Consider the following 19,992-nt stretch of genomic DNA (forward strand, 5'->3'; position numbering starts at 1 on the left):
AGAGATACTTATCAAAATAGTTTGCAGCAGGGAGAGATTTAAAATGTTTATATCAATCATCATCTTAAATAACTTGATGTTTTAAAGTGTCTATTACATTACAATTTTTATGTCATCTGCTTTACAGAATTTGCCTTGATTTCATATTTTTAGAAACTTCAGTAGCTCCCCGGTGCCTATTGTTTAAAATGATTTGTGCAGAGTATAAAATGTTCTTCAAAACTGAGACCTAATTTTTGGCTTCCTTTATGTCAGTTACTTTCTTTTCCACATAATTTCTCAATTCTTGCAAAAAGCTGTGTTCTTAAACATGGAGAAAACTGTCTGTCTTTTACCCATCAGGTGAATTGTTTTTCTCCCCCTTCTAGATTGTTCTTATGTCATCTCCTACATTCATTCAACAAATACATAATGAATATTTGCAGATGCCAGCTACTATGATTAGTGCTTTATAAATTAATTGAATCAAAGTGACTTCTGCAAAGTAGATATTAATGCTATCACGATTGTATACAGACAGATAAGGACGCCCACCTTCCGTCTCATTTTTCTCATGTTCCAATTATTACACAACTCCACCCACCATTATTAGATAGCCTCAGGGGCGTCCCTTGTGTATATTGGATGCTACATCTCCATCAAGTGTCTATATGACACTCGTCTATCACTAGTTTTATTTTTTTGTCTAGGAAAAACTCTTCTCCACTGGTCAAATCTCAGCGGGACTAAGTGAATTTTGTAGATGCCTATGGGTCTGGAGTTAGAAGGAAAGCCCTAGTTAATGTGACATAATCCTGGTTGCTTCTGAAGATTTCAGTGTACAAATTCAGGTTAGCTTAGTATCAAAAGCTTGGATTACTCTATTGCTTCTCATGTGTTGCAGTTATAGTCTTTATTCCCATCAAATTATAAGTCTAATGAAAATGTAAGAAAACGTATAGAAATATATTGAATAAAGAAGAACCTCCAGAAACCTTGACAGAGAGAAATGTTTTGTGGGGGGAGGGATGTGAGAAGTATGTTCTAAAGCACGCTGCCTCCCATAATAATATGGCACATTAGCACATGCAGATTTCCAGCATATATAAATGTAACAGCGCAGTTGAGGTCCTTTACATAGGCAATAGGATGCTTCTCTCTTGTTTATTCTCCCTAGAGTTCCAAAATTTGAGAAGAAAAATAAAGACCATAGTCTCAGATAAGTGACCTATATGTTTAAATACATTTTAATTAAATATTATTTAATTAAATCATATTATAATGTATGATTTTGAAAATATAAATTTAGTGTAATTGAGAGATTGTGCCTTCCTGAATATATGAGATAAAATTTTTATGTATATAAACAATTGGACATCATCTTTAGACTATATTATAAAGAGGTAGAAGCCTCACTTCCTTTGGGTATTGGATAAGTAAAGTTCATCCATAATCTGTTCTACAAAGAGAAATTTTCCATTAAAGAGCACATAATATGTTTTACCTTGCTGAGAATAAAAGCAAAGGTATGAATTAACAGTAAAATAAAAAGAAGTCACCTCTATATTTATGTTGTATAGCTGTAATTTGTAAAACACATGTAAACCATGAGAGGGGTCCTATCTAGTAAAACAGAAATTTCCTTGGTTATAAATGTAGTCTCAGAAGACTACAAACGTAGCTCATTCATCTCTTAGTGATAAGTCTCTTAACTATCAGATGTAATTAAAGAAAAGAAGCTAAATTTGCTTCGAAACTGGTCACCTAAGAAGAGCTGAATGCCAGTTTCTTTATTCACTGTTTTCAAGTGATGACCAAAGTAGCTTTTCTAAGGGACAAGGAACTATACTTACCTAGTACAATTGTACTTTAATATAATGGCAATATGATAACTGTATTTTTATTATTTTTAATGTTATCATTGACTATTATCATTGGACAGCATATTTTTATGAAGATTTTTTACATTTATAGTAGCAAGTTTGAACGTTTTATAAAAAGTAAAACATAAGAAATACACTTACTTTGAAGAGAAAGCATTGGCATATGGCAGATCAAATAAAATACTGGTAACATCTTCTAAGGAACGCTAGGGATAATGGTGTAAATTGAAATACTCGCCTTGAAAGCACATCGCAGGTTGCAGGGGAGGAAATTCACAGGTTCCCTAAGTCCTTTCCAGCAAGGGAACATGGGCATCAGAGTCACATAACCAGTGCTATTTACTTGGCAGGGGTTACATTCAGGGGAGAAAAGAAGTAAACAAACACTGAGACAAGTGCTTGCTTGATTTTTTTAAAGATGAGGACTTGTCTTCTAAAAAGGAAATGGATTTTAGACAAGAACATGTGTTTGTATGAAGGTCACTGGGCACCGTTGCTCAGAAGCATATTTAGATAGATTGCTAGAACCTCTTCATCTAGCCTGAGCACTGGTTTGCTTTTTGACTTGAGTGAGTTACTTCCCTGAACTTCCACTGCTCTGCTACAAAATGTTCTTTCCAAAAGCTGCTTCACAGTGATTCTAGTTATCTTTTACCAAATTCTGCTTTAAGAAGAAAAATAGCATAATGCTGAGAATAAACACGTCTCTTGACCTGGCAATAATTTTTCCAAAATACTGCTTCTGAGAGTATTACATGCAATTACCTATCTAGTATCGACCACATAACAAGCATGCGCTCAACAAATGTTAATTCCCTTGTCCTGGGGTCACTTCCTCTATCTCATGCTACTAAATTTTTCTTTACCATCTGAAAAACCTCTTTGTGCTCAGTTTAATGAATGCTGCATGATTATTAGTGGTGGGATGATAGGATTTAAAAGCACCTGGAAATCTAAAGTTAGTGAAAAATCAGTACACTAACTTTTACAGGGCATATTTTTTTTAAAGAATTCTCATTTCAGCATGCCAGGTGTTATATTGCATATAGTATAATGTTTCTAACAGAACATGTACTGTATGAGATTCACCAAGTGAATAATACTCACTTGAGTAAGGGAATGAGTGAGTCAGTTAACAGTGTGCTTTTGGGCAAAAAATGAACATAAAATTCCCCAGTAGTCCACTTATGAGAAACTGACTTGGTCTACATTGTTGTTTAGGTTGTGAAACAGAACCCTACTGTACATTCGTTCTGATCAAAGAAAATTTATCCAACTTATTAAAGCTCAGGTTTTTATTCCCCACCTGTATAAGGGGCATGTAATAATTAATTTACAGAGCTTTGTCAAAACAAGATAATATGCAACATGTCTGAGATAAAAATGGCTGCTACCTTAAGGTTTGTATTACCTTTGAAAATATCATGTAATTATAAAAAATAATTATACATTTTTGACATAATAGTATTCCCACATTTAGACTTCTGGAGAGATTAAGGAAATTCCCTTGCTTCCATTTCCCCAGACCACTGCTCACTGTATAGTATGAAAGCCTTTGACGTTTTCTGTGATTCTGAATTTCTTGTAATCAATACAAAGAAAGATGTAAAAGGCTAGTATAAAGACAGTACTGTTTATAGATTCAAGTATTTTATTTGGTTATGAAAATTTACAAATTATTGATATAAAACAGAAATGACCCTCTGAATCAATAATAACTTTCTAGTTTCAGTCTATCCAATAACAAGGAATTGATTTGAAGCTAGATAGCATTTTCAACTTACCTATTGTATTCAGCTGGAGTGTGTTAAAGAGAATTTGTAATAGGTTGAATTTTAATCAATGCATCTTTATCAAGTTGGAAACTGATATTATATTAATGTCACATTTATGTTCTACCCAGTTACTTGACCACACAATTTGAGAAAATTGGCCATAACAAAGACTTAAACACAGTAAGCTGCTTTAATGGATAGAATGTGGTTTTTTTCACTTCAAGAATAGCCATCTTGTTTGAAAGTGCTTCTTAAATATAGTTAAAATTTCTATTTTAAAATTGGAAAATAAATATGGAAATAGTTTTAGTAACTGAAAAGCATTATTCACAAAAGAGTCTTTGTATTTTTCAAATTACATTTTTTCATCTGGCAAAAATTTGAAATCCTGTGGCTAGCATTTGAAATTTCTATTTCATAAACCAGAAAAATATTCTACATTAACCATGTAGGTGTGTATTTTTAATCTCCTTTAAAAAGTCCATGAGCAAAGCAAGCAATTAAACAGAAGGGACAGGCAGAGAACCAACAATAATAGGAATATAATATGACAAGAATAAGCCAATACATATCAGTTATAACCATCAATGTAAATGGCCTCAATTCATCAATCAAAAGAAACAGACTGGCAGAATGGATTAATAAACAAGATCAAAGAATTTGCTGCATACAGGAAACACATTTAACTCAGAAAAAAATTTAAAGACTGAGAATCAAGGGAGAGAAAACAGTACTCCATGTGACAATAACCCCCCAAAAGGTAGGGGTAGCACTTCTATTTGCAGAGGAAGTGAATTTCAAGCCAAGACTGGTCAAAAGAGACAAATGAGGGCATTACATACTCGTTAAGGGAAAATGACAAGAAGAAGAGATAACAATCATAAGTATATATGCACCAAATACTGGCACACCAAACTTTGTAAAACAAATATTAACAGACATGAAAAATCAAGTAAGCACTAACAACGTTGTGATGGGGGAACCACAATACCCCACCGTGAGGAATCACTGAGACTGCTTCAAAGTTCAGGGGTGTCTAAGTACACCACTTGTCTAGTGCAGGTGCACAATGGGATGTAGTCATGTAACCATGACTTAGTACAGTAAACACACATGCGCTGGTTACAGCACTATGTAAGCATGTAAATAGGAGACAACAACCTGTATAAGAATCATACAGTAAAGACACAGGCAGCTCTCACTCTGGCTCTCTGCTCTGCTCCATGCTGCCTGCAGTTGCTGCTGATGTCTTGTACATGTGTGGTCTTTAACCTTGGGACCTCACCTGCAAAAATCTCCCTCGGGACCCCCCCGAATGGGCCAACACCCACTGTCACAAATAGACAGATCAAGTAGACAAAAAAATCAACAAAGAAATATGAAAACAGAGCCAAACCCATGAACAAAGGGACATAAGATATCTACAGTGTTCTACCACACAACATCAGAATATACATTCTTCTCAGCTGTGCATGGATATGCTCCAAAATACACTTACTAGCTCATACAAATTAAGTAAATGCAAAGGAATTGAAATTATCCCATGCATACTATCAGACCATAGTGTAATGAAGTTGGAAATCAATGGCAGAAGAAACCACAAGAATTTCATAAATGGATGGAAATTAAATAGCACCCTCCTGGTGGGTCACACATGGAATTAAAGAAGAAAGTAAACAGTATTTACAATTAAATAATAATGCCAGTACAACAGACTGGAATTCCTGGGATGCAATGAGAGTCAACCTACAAGGGAAATTTATAGCAGTGAAACCTCCCATCAGGTAAACTGATCAAAAACAATCTAATATTGAACCTGAAACTTCTAGAAAATGGAACAAGTCAAGCCCAAGATTCATATGAGGGAGGAAATTATGAAGAACAGAATAGAAATTAATGCAATTAAGTCTGTGAAAGATTAAATAAAATTAATAAATCCTTGGGTAACCTCATCAAAAAAAGGAAAGAAAAGATTCAAATACATGAAATTAGGAATGAAAAGGTGAAATTCCAATGGGTCCTGCAGAAATCCAGAAGTTCATCAATATCTATTTTGAGACTCTTTATTCAAATAAGATGGAAAATACAGAAGAAATGGACAGATTCCTAGATTTATATAAATTACCAGAGCTAAATCAAGATATAAAAATTCTAAATAAACCAATATCAGTCAGTGAAATTAAAGAAGTAATTAAATACCTTGAAACAAAGAAAAGCCCACGTCCCAATGGATTCACTGCTGAAATCTACAAGAAATTTAGAGAAGATCTAATACCATTACTCTTCAAACTTCTTGATAAAATTGAAAGGGAAGCAAGACTCTTAAAGTCTTTCCAGGAAGCAAGTATTACTGCTTTTTGGTATCATGGTAATACTTGCTTCCAGGAACTACAAAAATAGAACTACAGGCCTATCTCCCTAATGATCATAGATGCAAAAATCCTCAATAAGATACTGGTAAACAGAATGCAGCAAATCATTAAGAAGATCACTCACCATCACCAAGTAGGATTCATCCCAGGGATGCAGGCATGATTCACCACATGCAAATCAATAAATGATCACATGATCATCTCAATAGACAGAGAAAAAGCATTTGAAAAAGTTCAACACTGATTAATGATTAAATGCCATACAGACAATAGGAATAGACAGTCTTTACCTTAATCCAATAAAAGCCATCTATGATAAACCAACAGCCAACATCATACTAAACCGATAAAAAAAATGAACGTTTTTACTATAAAATCAGGGAAAAGATAAGGATGCCCAATATCATCACTCCTATTCAATGTAGCTCTGGAGACATTAGCCAGAGCAATTAAATAAGACAAAGATATAAAAGGAATAAGGATAGGAAAGGAAGAAGTGAAATTATCATTATTTGTAGATAACATGATACTCTGCATAGAAGACCCCCAAACTCCACCAAAAGCCTTCTAGATCTAATAACTAAATTTAGTTGCATAGCTGGATATAAAATCAACACTCAAAAATCAATAGCATTCCTATACACAAATAATTAAACTTACTGAGAGAGAAATTAGGGAAACCACCTCTTTCACAATAGCATCAAAAAAAAATGAAAAACTTAGGAATCAATCTAACACAGGATGTAAAATATCTTTAGTTGAAAGCTATAGTATTGTACTCTGAAAAAGGAGATTGAAGAGAATATCAGAAAACTGAGAGATATCTGTTGCTTTTGGTTAGGAAGAATCAACACAGTGAAAATGTCCATACTCCCAAAATTGTTATACACATTTAATGCAACTTCAATCCAAATACAAATAACATACCTCACAGAACTAGAGAATATATTACTAAAATTCATTTGTAACCAGAAGAGACATAAAATACCAAAATCAATTCTGGGCAACAAAGGCATGGCAGGGGGCATCACAATCTCTGATTTGAAATTATACTACAGAGCTACTGTGGTTAAAAAAAAAAAAAAAGGATGGTACTGCAAAATAAACTGACCCAAGGATCAATGGAACAGACTAGAAGATACAGAAACAACTCCAAACAACTCAGGCCACCTTATCTTCAACAAGGGGGCTGAGCACCCTCACTTGAAGAAAGATAGCCTCTTTAATAAAAGGTGCTAGAAAAACTGCTTTCCACATATCAAAGATTAAAACTAGACCCATGTCTTTCACCATGTCCTAAACTAAAATCTAAATGGATCAAAGATCTAAATATTAAAACCGAAACACTGAATCTACTGGAAGAGAGAAAAGATAGAACTCTTAAAGACTAGGAGCAGGCAAGGTCTTTATGAACAAAACTGCAATTGCACAGGAAATATTACAAAGACTCAACAACTTGGATCTGGTCTTATTAAAAGGCTTTTGCAAAGTGAAAGAAATTATCAACAGAGTAAAGAGATAACCCACAAACTTGGAAAAAAAGTTTGCTAGCTGATCCTCACACAAAAGATTGATACCTAGAATATATAAAGAACTGAAAAGAATCAAACCTGACAAATTTAAAGATCAAATAAAAAGTGGGCATCTGAGATGAATACGTACATTTCAGATGAAGAAGTACAAATGGCAAACAAATATGTGAAAAAATGTTCAGTGTCACTGATCATTCATGAGATGCAAATTAAAACAATGCTGAGATGCCATCTCACTCCAGAAGGAATGGCTATTTTCAAGAATTCAAGGACTAACAAATGCTGGTTGGGCTGTGGGATACAAGGAACCCTTCTCTACTATTAGTGGGAGTGTCGACTGCTGCAACTGTTGTGGAAATCAGTGTGGAGATTCCTCAAAAAGCTAGGACAAGGGGTTCCATTTGACCCAGCTATGCCCCTTCTTGGTATCTTTCCGAATGAACTGGAAGCATCATACCACAGGGATGTATACACACACATGTTCACAGCAGCACGCTTTGTAATAGCTAAATACTGGAAACAGCCCAATGCCTATTAGTTGATGAATGGGTAAAGATATGGTTTCTTTATGCAATGCAGTACAACTCAGCCATTAAGAAGCATAAATTTGATACATTTATAGGTGAATGGATGCACCTAGATGCCATACTCATAAGTGAAGTAAATCAAACACACATGTAAATATTGCATTGTTTCTCTGGTGTGAGAAACTGAAAGTGTGAATAAGAACCAAAATTTATAATAGATATTGGGAAATAGGAAGAAAAAAAATCTCATTCAAAAACTGATTCCAGACATTCTTTGCACTGCCCCCAACCCCAAGAAACATTTAAGTAGACCTGCAGGGTGGTCTCCTGTGAAAACCAAGAGGCACAGCACTCTCTCAAGAGATTATTCTCGTCCCTTATTTGGCTTGGTTAGGAACTAACTATCCAGTAGCACTAATGCAGTGTTGTTCTCTTCTAACCTAGGAACAGGTTAAAGTAGGAACACCTACAGTATTACTGTGGCAAAATAATATCGATCAATTTGTTCATGATTATTCCTTTATGTTTCTCCTTGGGAGTGTCTAAGAAGACAATGACATGCAAACAGCTGCACCATTATTGTTATATTCTTATTGCTGTTCAGTGATTGCTATTTACATGTAAATTGCTACTTGAAAAGTACAACTTCTCTTCACCAGTAATCAGACAACAAAGCAGTTCCTACTAAGCTGTCCAACATTAATTACTCAAAATACATTCTAAAGGAATGATGCTTTAGAATTATGCATTTCCTAAAAAAGCAGCTTTAGAATGAATAAAATATGAGTACAACCTCATCCTGATTCTGAACCAGTATATAGTTACAAAAAAAAAACTTTAGACGAATATGTAAGGGATTGATTCTTGCTGTGAAAACTGCTTCAGCAGAGTGGGAAAAAAACCATGAAGCTAGAGAAGATACTTAAAGACAGATGAAAAGAAGCCAAAAATTAAGTTGATTTATTTCCAAATCTTATCTCTAGGTCAGGCCAGATGAAATCACTTCTCAACCTTAATATGTTTATGCCTAAAAATTGTCATGAGAGTTCTGATCGTTATGCTGCCTAAATTAGGCAAATAAAAAAGAATCCTGCATATTAGTGTTAACACTTCGACGTTTTTTTCTCTTATAAAATGAAAGTGATTTTACTTAATAATATTACTGTTGATATACTTATAACTGGTTCAGGTAATCAGTTTTGTATATTTCCCTTTATATAAAGGTTTACTTTCTCTTATAAAACACAGCAAAATTCAATGATTTTGTACCTCTTCTTACACATTACAAGTACTTATTTAACCCATATTCTATTTTTAAATGTGTTTATATACTATAATATGCCATGTTAAGATGGAAATACTTTTACATTCATCTTTGCCTTCCATGTCCAATACTCACTTTACCTCAGAATTTCTGTGGCAAACAATATGATAATTTAAGGGTTTTATGTATACTAACAAGCCGCTCTCCACGGAAGCCATGCAGCACACACCATCACTGACAGTCGTTCGATGGCAGTTGCTTCATTTGATTCCATTTAAACTGATCAAACTGTCAATAATCTCCTTAAGTAGTGACTCTTTTTCTTCCTCCAATTGTATGTTTCATAGGATTTTAATCAATGTAAAAGAGTTCAAGCTGGATTAGTGTCTTCAAAAAAGTGAGAGAGAGTGAAAAGACATATGACTCAACAGAAAAATCATAATCCCTAGATAAGCCTGACTATTCCATACTGGATTACTGATAGTTAATAGTTAATTATGGGGAAGAGGAAATTAGAATTTAAGAACACTTGGAGCAATATGAAGACAAGATTTATCTTCATATGTATGTTATAGATCAGTATATAAAGTCATAAGCTTGAAAATGACAACTTAAACTTTTTTACATAATTCTTTGCAAATGTGATTGACACTATAAGCACAGGTTAATAAAAGAGAAATAAAGCAATAAGTATCCCACAGTTACTATTTAAAATGAACATGCATTCCTATGTTTATAGCAGCACAATTCATAGTAGCTGTATCTTGGAACCAGAGGAATGGTTCCATTAACTGATAAATAGACTAAAAATGTGGTATTTACACACAGTGGAGTACTATTCTGTCATAAAGAAGGATAAACTTGAGTCATTTGTAGAAAATAGATGCACCTTGAGATCATGATGTTAAGTGAAATAAATCAGACATACAAACTTAAATACCACATGGTCTCTCTTATATGAGTAAATAAAATTATAAATAAAGAACAAGAGGTAGTGAACAGGAAGTAGGGAGATAGATCTTTTGTCGCTGGGAAGAGGTCCAAGGAATGGAAGAAGGAGAGAGGGAACGGATGGGAAGGGCATGAAAAATTAAGATGTGTTTTGTACGTGTACTAACTTCACACAAGAAATCATTGCATACTGCAAACAAATACCAAGAAAGAAATGGCCACTGGACAAAAAGTTTATTCACAAAAATAATAATAAATTAAATGAATCAGTTATAATGTAATATGAAATGAATTTATTGGAGCGTATAATATCTACTATTGTAACACATATGTAATTCCACAGGTATTAATTTAGTACTGTTGTAAACCACTATTTCTTGAGTCCTTACCACGCTGTGAGCTCTGGTTTACCTTCAGAACTCTGGTTTACCTCACTTCTATGGAACATAGAGCAGATAGAGAGCTGCCTATTTTCTTTCCAGGGAGACCCTATTGAAGTTGGGGAAAAGGACACAAACACAGTGAAAAACCCGGGAGCCAAACGGAGGAAAACACTGTGAGGAAGATTAGAGCGAAGGGCTGTTGAATAACGGAGGAGCGCTGCTCTGGGCGGATTTGGGCAGCGGATAACAGAGCCCGAGTCTCTGGGGAAATCCCCTGAGCAGAGGGAAGGCAGGGCCCAGGCTCAAGGCTGGAGGAGGCTGCAGAGTTTGAAGCCCGCTGAGTAGCGGCCGCTCTCACAGCATCTAGAAAGCCAAGGGAGATCCAAGAGGCAGCTGAGGGAACAACCTGTAGCTGCGACTACAGGAGCGCTTCAGGTTTGCTCCCGAGCGTGCTCAGAGCCGCCACACTCATGCCATTTCCCCACTCCGGAGAACAGGTCCTGTTCTGGAGAACAGGTTGAAAGCAGTCAATCTGTTCAGAGGCTTTTGCCATACCCAGGGGAAAATATTAGGTAAGTGTTGAAAATAAGTGGATTGTTGTGCCTATGGTGGAGAGGTGAGGGAGGAGAGAGGTAAGGCACGTTGTTTAAAGATGTAAACTTGTTCCCAACGTAATAGCTGAAGGGAAGAAGCAGCTCTCCAGAATTAAACTCCTACGTTATTTCATTCTTATACTTACTTTGGGGGCATTGTCACAGTCCTGAAGCTAGATATCTCTCCGCACCTGTCAAACCCTCTGTCCTCCGGGAAATGATGGCATTTGTTTAAAACAAACTACTCGTATTTGTATAAGGAGTCCCTCCTTATTGCTCTCTCACTAAACGATGGATGAGGAGTGAATTAGGCAGAGATGTAGCTTTCATGAAGCTTAAGGGTTTCCGCTTTTCTTTTCTTCACTCGTCCACTTTTCTTATTGCCAAATAGTCCATGCTGAAGGACTGTTGCTTTGAGAGAGAATGCTGTATCACCGCACTAAAAATCTGGGATCAAAGAAAGGGGATGCACACTGCCGTGTATGCAGTGTGGTTTTCCTGTAGATACTATCAATAAACAGTTTCTTAAAAGTACGCGTTATTCACTACGTGGTCACTTTGTAAAGATAATATGCTCTTATGTTTCACTATATTTAATCCATAAAACTATCAATACCCTTCTGCATAACCAAAGGTTCACCATGACTTCTGCAAATAATTTTTATGAGACACATCCCTTAATTTACCTTTGAGCATAGTTGTACATTTAAAGTAGAAATTCCACCTTTTCCCCTAGATTGATTTTTCTCTCAGAATCTATTCATCTTTGTCTCATATTTCGAGAGTCTGACAAAACTAGCTGTGAAGTTTGAGCAATAGTACATAAATCAGTCCATCACAATTTCTACCTTTCAATATGAAATGCAATTGCCACCGAGTTTTTCTACTACTGCTAGATGAAAAATCAGCATTTTATACATCACTCTATATATTGAGTCTCAATATTTTATGCACAGAGATGAATCAAATTCATAAATAATACATCTTAACCTTCTAGGTGGAATAAATATGAATATAGTGCCTTTCATGCTAATCACAAATGTAACATTAAGCACTTTACTGTCAACTCTTTGATATAATTTAGATGATTAAAATACCAATAATTCATGTAAATGTTAAAATTAGTCTTTGTTAATTTAGAAATTCATCCCTAAGTCTGTTTTTTAATTAAGAGTCAAATTTCTAAAGCAAATGGCATTATCTTTTGTACTCTAACAAGAATGGATAATCAAAACAAATTATGGAACTCAAGATCTTTTGAGGAATGAAAGAGAAAAAGACAGATGAAGGTATCCAACTTTCAGAGAGTAATAGTCAACGTTAATATGAATCAATGATTCAAACAAAATTTAGAGTTCAGGACTTTTTTTTTTTAGTACTGGTAATTAAAGTCAGGATGTTATGCTTCCAAGGCAGGTGCTGCACCACTGAGCTAAAGCTCCAGCCCTAAGGGTTCAAGAACTTGGGGCTGGGGATTTAGCTCAGAGGCACAGCGTCTGCCTGGCAAGTGCAAGGTTGTGAGTTCGATCTCCGGTACTGGAAATAAATAAATAAATAAATAAAACAAAACAAAAAAAAAGAACTGTAATCTTATCACATTATAAAATATTGCTGAACAAAATTAACCAGTAATACATGAGCCAATATTCATTGAGCATTACTAGGGTTAACACGGTTTTTAAATTATTAGCTATAATGTCAGGGGAAAATGTTTGCTAGTTACTATGGCATCATTAATTTAATTTGAATCTGTACTAAAACTACATAGTAGAACTAAGGAAATAGCTTTTAGAGTATGACACATAGATTTTCAGACCAAAACTCTTTCTCTTCTTTATAATAATAGCCAGTATTTATTTAGCTTACCTTACAACACGTACTCTGCTAAGCACTTCATGTGAAGTATTTTGTTTCATATTCTAGAAACTATTTGAGATCAGTTCTATACATTTGCCCTTGTAAAGGACACAGCAATGTGGTTAAAGTGGCAAGTGACGTCAGTGGCTGTCACAGGTGCTGGTTTGAGTGATAAGGAAAATTAAAGCCACAGTATCAATTTATAGGCAAAAGTTTTCAATTGGAAATTATGAAACCAGAAAACGACTCTAATTGGAGAAGTAGCATCATGTTAGTCTTGGTATCACAGCTCCAGAGAAATCTTCGTGGCTTGAGGGGCATCTCATCATGTGAGGATCTGCTAGAATCCGAGGTAACCGGTGTTTAATCAGAGAAGACTTATGGGTCCAGGTGTTCTCAGTCTTGAATGGTGACATGGGCCAGGTACAGTTAGAGCTAAAAACATTGTGTTTTCAACTTTTAGATACATACTTCCTGAATGACTAATATGACTGTATGAAGAGCAGAGAAGACAGGACCCAGAGTTTTACAAAATGAAAGTTAGAGCATTTGTAGGCCCAAGTAAGAGTCATAGCTGTTAGCAAAAACCACTTTTAAGTCCGTGTTTTAAAAGAAAACACAAATCCCATTTTTAAAGAGTAACAGGTTAAAGACCCAACAGTTTCTCTTCCGTCTCTGTTGTGGTCTCTGACTATTTCATGACTGTACCAGAGAGACAGGTGAAATTTGAACCCAGAATTCTAACTCAGCAGCCAATGGTCTTGAAAACTAGACATTTTAAATTTGGTGCTTCTAGCACAAATACCATCTTTCTTATTGTCTGTTCAGTGTATCGTATTTTTCTAGAGCTGTAAGCCATCTTACATTAGTAAAATACAAGGCCAAGAGCTTGTAAACACATGTCAGGAAAATTATTACAGGATGGGGCAGAGAAGTCGGAGAACACAGAGAGGTAAGCAGTGCACACATCAGCCATACGAGAAAGGCAGACACGAGGCAAGGCCACGCAACAAGGGAAATTTCCAGAAGACACCTGATAAGAACACTGTGGCTCTGTGCCCCAGAAGCACAGCCACTGCAGACAGTGTAGGAATAAGGCGATGCTTAGCGCTAGGCGTTCTGCTCTGACATTACCTCCACAGATGATCTCCATTAGATCAGTTGTCATCGACACACTAATTGTTCAAAATCTGTGTCTCCAACACAGGCACCTACTCTGCATTCCAAATCTGCACATCCAACAACCTGCCCAGGATCTCCACTTGGCTGGTGATCTTATTTTAACAAACTCAAGCTTGAAATCACAGGTAGCCTTGTTCCTAAATCTTCCTTCATTGTTGTTATTTCAATAAACAGAAACACCATAGATCCACCTGCTTCCACCAGAAACCTGAGTCATCCTTGATACATCCCTCGTTACCTTTTGCCACTACAATTTCAAGTAATTAAGATCAATGTAACAATTCTAAAAAAAATTTACATTTCTGTGTTTGCCCTGTAGCCTGAAATACCAGGGAATCTGAAGCCAGGGGCTATATTTGCCTTATTTGTTTTTTTATTTGAATAATTCACATAGAACCTGGAACACAGTAGGTCCACAGAAATCTTCACTGAATGAGCATGTCAATAAATGAATGGATATTATGTAGGTACAAATATGCCAATACAGAATTGTGCCATTTCAGGAATATTTTAAAGTGGATATACCCCTTTTGATGGGCTCCTTCCTACTTACATGTAGAAATTTAACAAAAACTTTCAAGGTGTGTTTTCAAAGTAAGTTGTCTTAATCCTGACCAATGGGTCAGAAAGGGTCTCATCCATAAGAGTCATTTACTATTCTATGACCATTTTTATGCCCCCATTTTTGAACGCATGCAGACACTCATCGCTTCAAAATGTCTTTGAAGACTGAAAGAAAAGAGATTGTAATCACAGAACTGCAGTTGCCTGGCGGTGTGACTAAAGCCCATTTTCATCAGGGTTTCCAAAAGTGACAATATATGACTTTCCAAGCATGAATATGTTACGATTTTCTTGGGAGCCACAGAAGTTCTTTCAGTGCCTCTTAAATGCATTTCAAATGACAAGTGCATTGGAGTTTTCCTCAAATAAAGACAGTTAAAACTGTGCAGTTCCACGTTACTGAAGATTACTGTATTACCAAAGAGGACATTACCATTTCACTCTTTTCTCACAATTACATAAGACACTTAGAAGGTAACTAAAGAATTCTCTAGTCCAACTCTAAAATTACACACACAGACTTGTGTATTTATAAAATTTATCTTCCTCTGACTAGTAAACTTTCTAAAACAGGAATTGAGACTGTAAATAATCATTAATTGAAAGTACATTCTAATTTCCATAGATGTACCATTCATTCAGACAGGGGCCAAAGCTATCCATAGAAAAATAAGCAAGTAACCTTTCTTGGAACAGAAAGCAAGGGAAAAAAGACACATATTTCCACATTAAAATCAAATTCATGGGGATCAGGAAGTAGCTCAGCGGTACAGCGCCCTTCTGGCAAGTGCGAGGTCCTGAGTTCGATCCCTACTATCATAAATAAATAAATAAATAATGTAAAAGGAATCCAAAATCATAATTTGGATTTTCTTTAAGAAAAATAATTAAAAATAGATCTTAAATTTTAAATACTTTGAAGCATAATTATTCAAAAACCTGTATTTTTCCATTTTATCCATTTCCTTGCTCTTTACCTTCTGCCGTTCATTTGCATATTTATTCAGTACATTTCTCCAAAAGGCAACTCGATGTAAGACACTATGTGAGGTGTTGATATGACAGCTGCAAACACAACAGCCATAGTGCCTGCCTGCCCTCATGTTCCTCATGAACAAGCTGTAACAGGAGAGAACTTAAGGTCAGTGGTACTTAAGTAGAGGGAAAACATTTTGGGCAGAGGAAACATTATGTATAGAAGAACTGATGTAGTGTATAAGTAGTACAAGCAAAAGTCAACCTATCTAGAGGCAAAAGATGGAGCAACCCAGGTCTTACCAAGCCGGGCCGTGCAAGCCGGGTGAATTGCATGATGCAAGATGCTTCTAGAACCATGCTGGGGACACACAGGAAGTCACAGGTTTGGGCCTAGATTTGTCAGCTTTTACGTTGCTCAGGAAGCATATTCTCAGAGAAGAGGTAGAAGAGGAATTGTGTGGAGGACAGCAGCCGGAGGGACCCTGGCCAGCCAAGGAGAAGGTAGGGGTTAGGGATGGGGAGTCAAAGAAAGAGCACTGTACACAGGAAGTTTTTGTTGAGAGAAAAGCGGGCAGTTAAAACAGGATGTTTGTAAGTTACTGTTTATTTATTTGGACCCAAGGTAGCTTTTACCTCTCATAAAACCTCGCAGGAAAACATATATATATATAATGTCTTTCCAGTTAGAATTGTACGATGTCAATCGATTTTAATGTAATACTGGGGTCAAGGTACGAACTAAAAACAAGGGTGCATAAGGGGTCACCCTCAAATTCAAACTTAAAATATGAAGCAGCTTTTGTACTCAGAGCAAATCGACCATGATCTGATTTAAAGGTTAAGGTATGCACCCAGATTGTTTTTGTTTAAAAAGAAAGTTATAGAGAAGCAAACAGAGGTGGAACCAATTGCTAAAAGGCCTTCCCAGTTTTTCAAGAGGCTAAACATGTTCGCCTGGATCCGGGTGCCAGTGGAGCTCAGGAATGGATAAAGGGCCGTGAGGCACCTGGGGAACAACGGAGCTGTGTGGAGTTCTCATGTGAAAGGTGAGGGGCCGAGTAGCCGTGAGGACAGTGACAGGGTGAGGAGTTAGAAATGGCGGGGGGAGGGGGGAGGCAGGAGACCAGCCATTTACCTTGGGTGTGTTATGGCTGAGATGTCTGGAAGTTATCCTGATGGATGTGTTAGGTGGGCAAGTGAAGCAAAAAGCTCAGTCTGGACTCTTTGACTGATGCATAGTAGTTAAAGCAGGCAGAAGAAATTGCCTACATAGAGTGTAGATGAGCAGAAAATAAGACCTAGAGCCTGAAAGTGGGAATAGAAAAAGAATGACTAGAGAGAAAGGAGAGGGCAACAAGGGACATATTTGAAAAGAAAGCCAAGAGAGGATGTTTCAAGAAGCAAATACAAAGCCAGGCATGGTGGTGCACGCCTGTTATCCCAGTACTTGGGAGGCTGAGGCAGGAAGATTGTTGTGAGTTTGAGGCCAGCCTGGGCTACAAAGTGAGCTCAAGACAAGCTTGAACTGCATAGTGAGACCCTGTCTCAAAAGAAGAAAAAAAAAAAGCAAATACATTGTAACAATGTTATTCAGAATAAGCAACTACATGATTCAAATTCATATCCTTCCCTTATCCTCCAGATGGGGTGAGATGGGGGCAAGTGAGACATGATCAAAAACCCTTTCACCATGACAGTAATAAGCACTATGACAGAAGTACATACAGACCTTCAAAGAGCATTTAACACAGCTTGCAAATCATTTTGGCTGAAATAATAAAAATGATTGTGACTACAGTGATGAGATGTGGAAGTAGCATGCATCAAGGGCATCCGTTAGAGAATGGTCACCCGTTAGAGAGAGAACCAGAAACCCTAACAGACTCATTTCTAAGGGGAGACTTTGAGAGTAGAGCACTGAACACTTGAGCATGCTGCACAAAGGAAAAGCCACATGATACATACGTATTTCAGTTGACATCACTAAAGAACTTCACTCTGGATGCATTATATGTACACCTCCTGGATCTGCTTCTGAGCCTTCTAAAACACACACTCTCTTAATAGAATTAATGAAAGAGATAATGCAGGTAATGCATCTCGCCTTGAGCCTGCCTATCGTGTACAAACACACAACGTGTGGCAGGTGCTGGTAGTGGTGAAGGGCTTTGGAGTGGGTAACAGCGGTAATTGCACAAGAAGTTGAGGAAGAAAAATTAGTAGGTCTTAACTATTTAAATGTCTTCTTAAATATTATATTTTTAAAAATATTTTTATTGCCTTTTGCAGTTTATTTTACATAGAAATATCACAGATCAGTACATTATGCACATTCTTCTAGCACACTTGCTGGTGAAAACATTTTAGCAATTTTGATGAAAGACATACCATGTGACATTGTACTTAAGTTTCATCCAACTAAGCAATAAAAATCTCCAAATGTTTAATTTGAACTTAGAACAGAAACCAAATGATGCACTAGTATTAATACACTAAAAGTCCTATTATCAAAGAAAGGTATCCACTTTAATATATATTTCTTGCATACAACCTAACTGCCTTGATAAATCTCATATATGTGAACAGCTCTCTTTTTGTGTTCAATACAGAAAAAAACTGTCTAATGTATGCTGTAAACAGAAAAGCAGCAAGTTTATTCTTAATATTCTGTTTAGGTATATAGACTTTATTGTAAATTGTGTCTTTGTAAAATAATACATCTATACACTTTATTAGTAATTATATTACAAAATGCATGACAGCATTGAAAGATATTTTTAAATCCTTCAGAAATTATACCAAAAATGATCATGCAGTTTAAAAGAGATTATACCTGTTGAGGTTTATATGCAGTCACTGACAATGACCTTAATGAAGAATAGCAAATTACATATGCAGTTAATGGCAAATTCAACCTTTGTCACCTTTCCCACAGGCTGTCTGCCTTTAGATATTCTCTGCACAAATTATACTGTCACCAACAGATATGGCGAGTGTTGCCAATGCGAGAGGATGAACTGTTCCAGTTAGGAGGTCCAGCTGGCTAATGGGATTCACTTTGGTTTGTTGTCAGACTCAGCCTAGCATATTTAATTTTTCTTCCCTTGAAAGTATAATTTTTCATAGAGATTCTATGCACATAAAGCCGATGAACATGGTGCAGTAAAAAAGTTGAATAATTCAGATCCCCTGTTTCTCTCTAGCAATATAGACAGGTACAAAGAAAATATAATCACACTTCTGCATGGTGAATGTATTCCTGAGGACCTTTTAGATCCAGGATAGTTCATTTGACGTTCATGTAACTCACAAAGAACCATATAAAGTTATAATGCGGCCATAGTACTTCTCCTTCACCCATTCCCTCAGCATATGTTGATTAAGCTGTGCTGTTCTCAGTAGCAACAGGCTTGAATCCCTTTATCGAATGATCTAGGGGACAGATGACCTCACGCTTTGCTACTGATCTCTATTACTTCCATTGGGAGGTTACCAAGGGCATATCATCAAGCTCTTTGCTGGTAACTGAAGTTAAAAATTGAACAATACAATTTTATGCCTAATTTCAAAGATGGATCTCTCTCAAATGTATTTTTTTTTTTTCGTTTCTGGGAATTGAACTCAGGACCTTGTGCTTAGCAGGCAGGCGCTTTCAAAGGTAATTTATAATGTCATTTGATTTCAGTTATTTTTAATGATACCAAAGATGGACTTATAGTGAAGAAAACCACTAAAAGGAAGAGTAACTACAACAGAAAATAACAAAGGTTTGTCTGGGTTGAAATCACAAAAGCTAAATAGAAAAATGAGATTAAAGCTGCTAAAAACACAAACACTAGATACTTTTAAACCCCTTATTCAACAAAAATTATTTAAAATTTTGTCTCTTCATGTTAGTAAAGGGCCCCTACCAGCTTGCAATAATTCAGTTGTATTCAAAAGTGAATTTACCAGTCCTGATTTTTCCTTTTAAGCTTAGTTTTTACTAAATCCAGTGCAATACAAGCTTGGAAGGGCACACCTGCTGCAAGCCCTCTAGAATGTCCTGAGACCTCGCTTTCATCTCTGGGCCGCTTGAAGGGAAGCATTCTGTGATGAAAGTCAGCCCCTGTATTTTATTGACCTAAGCCCTTGAGCAAATTAAGTTTCCAA

At 36.2% G+C, this 19,992-nt stretch overlaps 1 protein-coding gene across 1 annotated transcript in view; it reads left to right on the top strand.

Annotated features, from left to right (window-relative positions):
• Nucleotides 1-19,992, top strand: part of Cntn5 (contactin 5) — a 1,017,390-nt gene that overhangs the window by 807,861 nt on the left and 189,537 nt on the right. The window lies entirely within an intron of this gene.

The sequence above is a fragment of the Chinchilla lanigera genome, unplaced genomic scaffold (assembly GCF_000276665.1).
Source record: "Chinchilla lanigera isolate Chin_1 unplaced genomic scaffold, ChiLan1.0 scaffold00011, whole genome shotgun sequence".
In the NCBI taxonomy this organism is placed as follows: Eukaryota; Metazoa; Chordata; class Mammalia; order Rodentia; family Chinchillidae; genus Chinchilla; species Chinchilla lanigera.